Below are 10,097 nucleotides of genomic sequence, written 5' to 3'. Positions count from 1 at the left end.
GCCACCGCGTGTCCCCCGTGTGTCCCGGGCACGCTGGCTCGCTTGGTGACAAATGACCCCCAGCAGTTGTCAGCCCTGGGCCACCATCCCGGGGACAGGGGTGGTGGCTGGGCAGGAGTGACAGACACCCCGCTGAGGGGCTGGGGAGACCAGAAGGGTCACGGTATTTTATATATTTTGGGGGGGGGGTGTTTCTTTTTACTGTAAATAAAGGTCTTTCTTCATTTCTGACTGGCGGCCAGCCCAGCACGTGCTCTGCAGGGCACTCCCTGGGGACAGAGGCTCCGTGTCCCCTGTCCCTGCAGCCCGTCCTGCTCCCAGCTGGCTTTGGGGACATGGGACAGGCCAGTGAAAGCCCCAGGGTGCTCCTGTTTGCTCCTTGTGCTGGGAAGGGAAATGCAAGAGGACACTCTGTCCTTGGCTGCAGGGAACAGGTTGAGGTCCTGGAGTGTCCCGGCCCCTCTGGGACAAACCCTGGCTCCGTTGTCCCACCACCCCTGGGATGTCACCTGCTCTGAGCTGCTTCACCAGCCCCAAAATTCCACTAAAGGAGAAAATAAATCATGTGAATACCAACTGTGGGCTGGGGAGGTTGCAGCCCTTGGAATTTGGGCGGCTTTGGCCATTCCTGCTGCCCCCCAGCCCTGGGTGGGACCCCATCCGTGCCAGGCCATGCCACCAGGGTCAGGGGCCACCAAGGCCAGGGGCCACCAGGGTCAGGGGCCACCACCCCACCCCGGGGTCCCGCCAGCCCTGCAAAGGCTTGGCTGGCCCAGCTCAGCGGCTGCCTGGGCTGAAGTTGAACGAGGAGGGAAAAGCACTTAAAAACCGAGGCCAAATGGGTCAGTTGGTCACGGCGACAAGGGCTGCTCCGGGATCTGGGCTCGCTGCCCTCCGGCGCTGCCGCTCCGCCGCCAATCCTATTTTTAGTGCTGAGCGAAGAGCCCGGCACGGTGCGAGTGCACCGAGGGGACGAGGACGGTGTGTGGGCAGCCTTCCTCCACCCCGCACACCTCAGGGAGGGCTGGGGGGGCTGGATTTGGGGTTCAGCCCTCACTAAAGCAGTGAGGATGGGGCTGGGGGGGATGCACATCGCTGCCCACCCCAGCACGAACGGGATCGGGCCCCCACCCGGCACCGACGGGGTCGCTGGGAGCTTTTCCACAGGCTCTGCTCCAAACCCTTCGCATCCTTGGCACGGAGGTGCTGGCCTTCCCCAGCCCGGCCTCGCTTTCTGCTGCTGATTAGGGAGCTCGGAGCTGGCAGGGCTGCTCCCACCAGCCGCAGTCACTTAATGGGGAACAGATTCGCCCCGGTGCGGGAGGGCCCTGCGGGCTGGCCGGGCTCTGTGTGGGTGAGTCCGGGCTGGGCTGGGGGGTCACACACGCCCCAACCCCCCTCCTGCTCCTCCTCAGTCCTCCAGCCCTTTTAAAGCTGCTCCAGAGGGAGCAGGTCCCCATCCAGGTGGGGAGCAGGGATGGGATCCTCGCCGGTTTTCCTCCATGGGCGTGATGCTCGCGCCTGTGAATGGACTTCAGTGAGAGCTGCCTCGGAAAAAATGTAAATAAAAGAGCAAAAATGGGCACAGAGTTACCCAGATCTCTACCCTCTGCAAAGCCTCCCTCAGAGAGATGTTCCCACCCCTGGCAGCGGCTCCTCAGGCCTCGATGTTGGGATTTATTTTGAGATTTATTTCAGCCCCCACCCCAAACCTGAGGCGCTTTCACTGCCCTGGGAAGTGCTGGCTCCTCTGCTCACCCACCAGGAGCTCCTGGAAATCTCAAGGGTGGTTCTGGGATGTGGGAATGATGGATCAGAGCAGGGAATGGTGGCCCAGAGCAGGGAATGACGAACCAAACTCAAGTCCCTGAAAGGGCTGGAAAAGCTGAATTAAACCCTTCCTCTGGATGCAAACTGGCACTGGCCATCCAGGCTGCAAAACTCTGGGCAAGGCAAGGGTTAAACCCTCCTGCCTGGGAATTAATTAACAACAGATGTGCTTGGTTTTGACTAATTATTCTTCTGCCAGCACTTGGTTTTTATGGTTTTCTCAGAGCTGGAGCACCGTGCCCACGCCGATGTTGACCCTGCTGGGCTTTCCTGGGCACCCTGGGCTTCCCTGCCCGCCTTCCCCAGCCTGGCTGGCCCTGAGTTTGATGCTTTTAGTGAAACAGTTCAATGGAGTTGGTTAAAATCCATTAAAACTCCAGTCAGCTAAATCAGCATCGCTGGGATTTTGGTGCAGGGTCCCCCCAGCTCTCCCTGGGGTGGGCAGTGCCTGATCCCAGCTGGCCACGGGGGGTTTTTCCTTCTCTTACAATCCTTGCTGGGAATTCATTATTCCAGGGACGTTGGGGGTGTTAATGATGGGAGCTCGTTGTTTAATTGCTGATGGATTCCTGGGGCTGCTGAGCCTGTTGTGGGTGCAGCCAGAGCAGAGCAGGAGGGACAACGGGAGGTTGGGAATTCTTCAGGCAGGTGTGGAACCCCTGGGATCCGGGCCTGGCTCATCTCCACTGCCCCGAGCTCTCCCCGTTTTTCCGTGGATGGAGCAGCTCGGGATGAGCCCCACATTTGGCTGCTCCTTCGGTGGGGAGGGCTGTCAGCAGCCCGGCCTATTTCTGTCCTCAATCACGATCAATAAAGCCAGAGAGGATTTTTATTTTCCACTCCAAATACTTTCTCCATCCTGTTTCCTCCCAGTTCACACGGCAGGCTGGGGAGCGCTCCAGCAAAGAGGCCCACGGAGCCTTTTCCTCCTCCTCCTCCTCTTCATCCTCCTCCTCCTCCTCCTCTTCACCCTCCTCCTCCTCCTCATGCCAACACAACCCCCACTCCTGCTCCGTGCCACCCCAAAATTCCCTCGCAATTCCCTGCAATCCTTCAGCTGGAAGGCGGGAGCGAGGCCTCGCGCACGTGCGTGCGCACACACTCACACACGAAAGAAAACACTCCCAGAGCCAAAGGGAAAGAAAAAAAAATAATCATAAAAAGAAAATAAAACAAACCCGGGTTTTTGGAAGGCAGAGCAGCTCATGTAATCCCAGGTTCTGGCGGGCCGGGGGACGGGGCCGAGGGGAGACGACTGCAGTCTATTAAACTTCCTTTGAGAACCTGCCAGACTGACAACAGCTGGAAGGAATTAACGTTCCAGGTCCACCGGCTCCTCTCCTCGCTTTCACCCTTCCCCAAAGCCCGGCTCGAGGCCAGAGGGCCGGCAGCATCATTCTTTCCCACTCCCTGGTGCCCCAGAACCTCTGGCTGGAGCCGATTCCTTTCATCCTGAACCTGCCAGAAGCGTGAGCATCCCCTGGATGAGAAATCCAGCCCGGGGCTGGCGTGTCCTGCAGGGCTGGGACCGAGCTGTGGGGACACGGCGGTGACACGGCGGTGACACGGCGGTGACACGGCGGTGACACGGCGGTGACACGGTGGCTCTGAGAGGTGGCTCGGGGCCAGGTGTCACCTCTCAGCCTCCTGCACCAGGGACAGCGGTGCCAAGGAAGGGACAAACACAAGGGAAGGGAAGGGAAGGGAAGGGAAGGGAAGGGAAGGGAAGGGAAGGGAAGGGAAGGGAAGGGAAGGGAAGGGAAGGGAAGGGAAGGGAAGGGAAGGGAAGGGAAGGGAAGGGAAGGGAAGGGAAGGGAAGGGAAGGGAAGGGAAGGGAAGGGAAGGGAAGGGAAGGGTTTCCTGTCACTTTGGGGTAGAACTTTAGGACCTGTCCCCAGCACAGGGGTGCTGCCCCTTGGCAGGATTTGGCGGAGAGGAGCAGGATGGGACGGCTCTGGAGTGTGTCACTAGCAGAGATCCCCCAAAATTCCTGAGTTTCAAGGGGCAGAGATTCCCCAAAATTCCCAGATTTCGAGGGGAAGGGCAGAGATACCTCCAAATTCCCGACTTTCAAGGGGGAGAGATTCCCCAAAATTCCCAAGTTTTGAGGGGCAGATTCCCCAAAATTCCCGAGTTTTGAGGGGAGAGGGTGCAGGAGCTGTCTGGAATCTGGCAGATTCCAGAGGTTTCCCTGCCAAAAGGCACCGAGCCCGGAGTCCGTGACCCAAACCAGAGCAGAGATCCCCACGTTGGGCTTTGCTACCAAGCTGGAGGAGGAAAATTCGGGAATGAAATTCGGGAATGTTCCTGTTAACCCTCTCCTGGTCGCTGGGAGAATCCCAGGGAGCCGCTCACCCTCAGCTTGGAGAGGGACCTGCAATCCCAAGGGACGCAACGGGAAAATCGGGATGCGCAGAACAGCTGGATCCATGGAGAAATGGGCACGTGGATATTCCCAGGCACAAAAATCCAGGGATTGGATGCCAAAGGGGAGGTTGAAATCCAGGTGTGGGAGAGCTGGATGGACACACGGATCCCACAGGAATATCCTGGAGCTCCGTGCCAGCCAGGGAATTAAAGGAGTTTTCCAGAGGTCGGGAAAACGGGAGGGAGAAACAGGAATTCCAGGAATGGGTGAAGGGCTTGGAGGGTGCCCAGGGAATTCCTGGATTGGGAATTCCAGGTCCTGGCCCATTTCCACCCACTGGGCTCCAAGTTTCAGGTGCTGGGTGTGGACTGGACTGGGAATCACCACGGAGAAAACCCATCAACTCAATTTCCATGTTTATTAAGGAATTTCAACTTAATTTCCATATTTATTAGGGAATTTCTTGTTTCATTAAGGAATTTCAATTCAATTTCCGTGTTTATTAAGGTATTTCTTGTTTTATTAAGGAATTTCTTGTTTCATTAAGTCATTTCTTGTTCTACTAAGAAATGTATTGTTTTGTTATGGAATTCCATGATTTATTGAGGAATTTCTTGTTCTATTAAGGAATTTCTTGATTTATTAAGGATTTTTTTCCTTTTATTAAGGAATATCTTGTTTATTAAAGCATTTCTTTTTCATTAAGGCATTTCTTGATTCATTATGGAATTTCTTGATTCATTAATCAATTTCCTCTTTTATTAGGGAATTTCTTGATTTATTAAAGAATTCCTTGTTCTATTAAGCCATTTATTATTTTATTAAGGAATTTCTTGATTCATTAAAGCATTTCTTATTTAAGGAATTCCTTGATTTATCAAGGAATTTCTTGACTCATTAAGGGCATTTCTTACTTAATTACGGATTTTCTTTTTTGATTAACAATTTTTTTATGCAATGAAGCCGTTTTCCTACCTGAGCACCCTCTGATTTGACCTTTTTCCAGCTTTTTTTTTTTTTTTCCAGAGTTTTTTTCCAGGCAGCCCCTCAGGAAGAGGAGCCTCCCAAACCCAAATAATGATTTCCTGCCGCGGTTGTTTTCATTGGGAAACTGGAGAGGGGTTGGGATTCGGGAATATCTGGAGGTGCCAACATTTGAAAGGAATTAAAGGGAATATTTTCGGGGGGAGGGAAATTCGGCCCCGATTTTAGCCCTACGTGGGTTGAACTGAGTTATGGGGGTGAAAAAGATATATTAAAATATATATATTCTATTTTTAAAAACATTATATTTAAATATTATATTAAAATTTTATATAAAAATATTATATTAAAACATTATACCGAAATATGGTATTGAAATATCATACATTTCGACATAAAATAGACCGAATATCTTTTATAATATGTATTTTATTTCATATTTTATTCATTTAGATTAATAATACATTTTAATATATTTTAATAAAAAGATTAAAAAGTAAAATGTATTACAGAAAACACGATATTAAAATATATTCTCTAAAATATATTACACGAAAGTATATAAAATAAATATATTAAAAGATATTATAGAACTACATAAAAATATAATATATATTACAAATTAAATATGTATTTACATTTATACATAGATTAACTCTGGGGTTTGGGGTGTTTTTTGCACAAATATCGATTTTTCTTTGCTCACCCAGTGGTATTTTATATATATATATATGTATATATATATATATAAAAATTTCTATATGTTATGTATACACATATAGAAATTTATATATATATATATATATATATATAAATATATATATATATATATATAAATTTCTATATGTTATGTATACACATACCTATATATATTTAATCTCTATAGTTATATATAAATATAGCTATATAGTTAAATATACATTATACATATTTATAGTTATTTTAGAGTTATATTTATAAAAATATAAGATCAGTCTTAATGATCTGATGAATTTAACCTTTGCATGACATTTTGCACATTTATATTATATTATATTATATTATATTATATTATATTATATTATATTATATTAATGATACTCTCACCTCAGCGCCACCATATCGATGATATATGATACATATTCTGTATTACATACATTTTATCCATGCGATATATACGATGTAGAATACATTTTATACGTGATATATATCATATATCTCATATGCATTATATCTATTATCTATGCTATACACCCTATACCTTACACATATTATTATGTATTATTTTCGATATTATTTATATTTACATTGGTTGGGGTGTTCATATTTTTTAATTTTAATTGTAATTTTAGTTTTAACTTTAATTTTAGTTTTAAGATTAATTTTAATATTATTTATATTTATATTTATATTTATATTTATATTTATATTTATATTTATATTTATATTTATATTTATATTTATATTTATATTTATATTTATATTTATATTTATATTTATATTGCAGAACTCCCTGTTTTCCCACCCTGGCCCTCTGCATTCCCTGTTCCCACCGGCTCCATCCTCTCTGGGATCCCTTTCCCTGTGGATGTGCGGCTTTCCCTCAGCTCGGGAATGGCTGGAAATTTCCATGGAATTTCCATGGAAAGTTGAAGGTCCTGCCCCATTCCAGGCTGGGCAATCCCGCAGCTGCCATTTGGGATTTGCTGGAGGGATCCTGGCAGTTCCCACCCCATTCCCACCCCATTCCCTCTGTTCCGTGCCCGACCCCATTCCCGGTGAAATCCAAGGAAAGATTTTTAATTTCAAGCTCTTTAAAGAGCCTCATAAATCCCATAACTCCCCAATGCCATAAATCCGTCCCACAGCACACCCCAGAAATTAGGGAATCCCTGTCCCTGCCGGGGCTTTGGGATGCGATTTTTCCCAATTTAGTGCTCCCAATCCAAGGGCAGATGCTCCTGATTTGGGGTTTTGCTGAGGATTTTGAGGGAATTCTCGGGAATTCCCACCCCGCCGGGTGTGCAACCCCACAGACTTCCCGGTTTTGCTTTTCCCAGCCAGTTTTATCCTTCTTGGAGCTTCCCAAACCTTCTTGTGCCAGCCGGGAAGACGAGCTGCTCCCAAATCCCAAATCCGAGATTTTGTGAACAAGCAACTCCTGCAGGAGCCGTCCCCCAAATCCCAAATCCGAGATTCGGGATCTCAGCCTTGGCATTCCCAGGAGGAATTCCTGGATTCCCTTGGAGGTGCGAAGTCCTTGGGATGTTCCCACCCGGCCGATCCCAAATTCCCGGGGGTTCCAGGGAGGTTCATTCCAGGCAGGATGCTGCCCTCTAGTGAGGCTGCCACCAGTCCGCCCAGTCCGCCCGGAGCGCTCCGACTGGGAGAGAAGGGTCCGGAGCAAAAAAAAAAAAATCAAGGGGGAAAAAATAAATAAAAAATGGAAAAATCAAGGTGAAAAGGAAAAAAAAGAAATCAAGGGGAAAAAAAATCTAGGGAAAATCAAGGGGGAAAATCTAGGGAGAATCAAGGGAAGATAAAGGGGGAAATCAAGGAAAAAATTCAAGGCGAAATCAAGGGGAAAATGAAGAGGAAATCGAGGGGAAAATCGAGGGAAAAACCAAGGGGAAATCAAGGGGAAAGTCAAGGAAAAACCGAGAGGGAAATCAAGGGGAAATCAAGGGGAAATCAAGGGAGAAAGATTCAAGGTAAAAACAAGGGAAAAAATCAAGGTAAAATCAAGGGGAAAATCAAAGAAAAAGCAAGGGAAAATCAAGAGGAAAATAAAGGGGAAATCAAGAGGAAAATCAAGGGAAAAACAAGGAAAAATCAAGGGGAAAAGTCAAGGTAAAATCGAGGGGAAAATCAAAGGGAAATCAAGGGGAAAATCAAGGGAAAATCAAGGAAAAAATCATGGGGAAAATCAAAGGGACAATCAAGGGGGAAATCAAGGAAAAAGTACAGGGAAAAAATCAAGGAAAAATCAAAGAAAAAAACAAGGGGAAAATCAAGGGAAAATCAAGTGTAATTAAGGGAAAATCAAGGGGGAAAAAAATAAGGCAAATGAAGACAAGGGTCACATTTTCCTTCCAGAAAGCGGCTGAACCTCCTCCTGACACGAGCAAAGATTTCACCCAGCTTGATTTAAATCAAGATTTTAGCTTTAAAAACCCCAAATAAATGATTTCAGGGGAGTTTAAGGAGGCTGAAATGGGGGCAGCGGGACCCCCAAACTGAGGTTCCCTGGGGCTTGAGGTGGGCTGAGCAGCCTGGCAGCTCTAAAACCATTTAAAAGTGATTTTGAGTGCTTCTTTTTTTAATTAATTAAGTTAAAATTTAATTATCTGGACACTCAGTGGCAGCTGGGGAGGATGGAGGATGTGGGGAGCTGAGTTTGTGGTGCCCACATTGTCCAGGTGGGCAGAAAAACTCCTTCAAAATCCCCCGAACTCCCCAAAATTCCTAATCCGCGGCAGGAAACTAATCCCTGCGCTTGGTTTTTAGCTGATTCCTTCTGCTTTTAGCCCAAACGAGGTGCTGGGGGTGGCAGGTTCACAGAGCTGAGCTGGCACCTCAGATATTCCAGAAATCCCGAGGTTTTTTAAGGGAAAAAAATAAATAAAAGTTGGTCGTTAATTGGTACCAGCCTCGAGAACTCCCTGCAGTGGAATGTGGAGGAATGAATAAAAGTACTGGGAAATAGGGGGCAAAAATGGAATAGAATAGAATAATAAAATATAAAAACAAAATAAAATAGAAAATAAATAAAATTAAATTAAAGTAAAATAAAAATAACATAAAATAAATTGAAATAAATTGAAATAAAATTAAAATAAAATAAAATAAAATAAAATAAAATAAAATAAAATAAAATAAAATAAAATCAATCAGGTTCTTCTTTTGCCACCATCCCTGAGTATAAAGGAAAAAAAAAAACCAAAACCAAAACCCTGTCCCTTTGTCCCCTCCCTTGCCCTCTACAGTGGCAAAAAAAAAATCTAATTAAAATTTAGCAGAAGAGAGGAAGGGAGGGGGAGAAAAAAAAATGACACAGGGTTTTTAGCTTTAAAAAAAAAAAAATCAAGAAGATCCTTAACAAAGGCCATAATATTACCAGGGCTGATTCGTCAGCTGCTACCTGATAATCTCGACTTGAGCGAGCTTTATTAACGTTGGAACCCTCGGCTCTTTGTTAATTACGGGCTTTGCTAATGATTTGGAATATTGGCCGGTTCTGGGGGATGTTGATGAATAGAGACCTCGCCAAGATTTATTCCTAATTATCTCATTTGTCTCCCTCCATTACTTTTTATGGCTGAAATTTATGGAGCTATTACCGGGGACCTCGGCCGCCGCCACCTCGCCGAGATGATTTGGGAGAAGAGAGATGTTTAATAATAATAACAATAATAACAATAATAATAATAATAAAAGGCTGGATTAATAGGAAAGCGATTACAGAGAGGCAGGAGGTGGGGGCTGCTCCTGGTGTGACCCCAGGGGTGGGCCCTGGGAGGGAGAAATGTCCTTGCTCAGCAGCCAAAGGGGTGTCTGGGATGCTGGAAAAGTTGGGAAATTCCTCCTGGCACCTGTAAGAGTCGGGAAACTCCTTCAGAAGGAGAAATCCAGCGGGGTTTTCCCGGTGGTTTTCCCAATCCCGCTCTCCTTCCTGCCATCCAAATGTTGCTCTTGAGTGTCTGGGATGCTCTGGCTCCTGATCCACCCCAAGAGCTGAAGTTTGTGACCCCAAAAGTGCCCCAGGGTCTCTCCTTTAACCCCATTTCCACGCTCATCCCAATAAAATAATCCAGTGGTTGAATAACTGACACCTCTGGATGCGCATCACGGAATTTCCCGTGTCCCCACCAGCGGCAGTGACAAATCCCATCCACCACGTCCAGCCCCAAAAATCAAAGGGGTTTCCCAGCAAACC

This window comes from Chamaea fasciata, unplaced genomic scaffold (assembly GCF_029207755.1).
Source record: "Chamaea fasciata isolate MVZ Bird 193981 ecotype frontalis unplaced genomic scaffold, bChaFas1.0.hap1 SCAF_25, whole genome shotgun sequence".
Lineage (NCBI taxonomy): Eukaryota > Metazoa > Chordata > Aves > Passeriformes > Sylviidae > Chamaea > Chamaea fasciata.
This window is presented reverse-complemented; position numbering follows the sequence as displayed.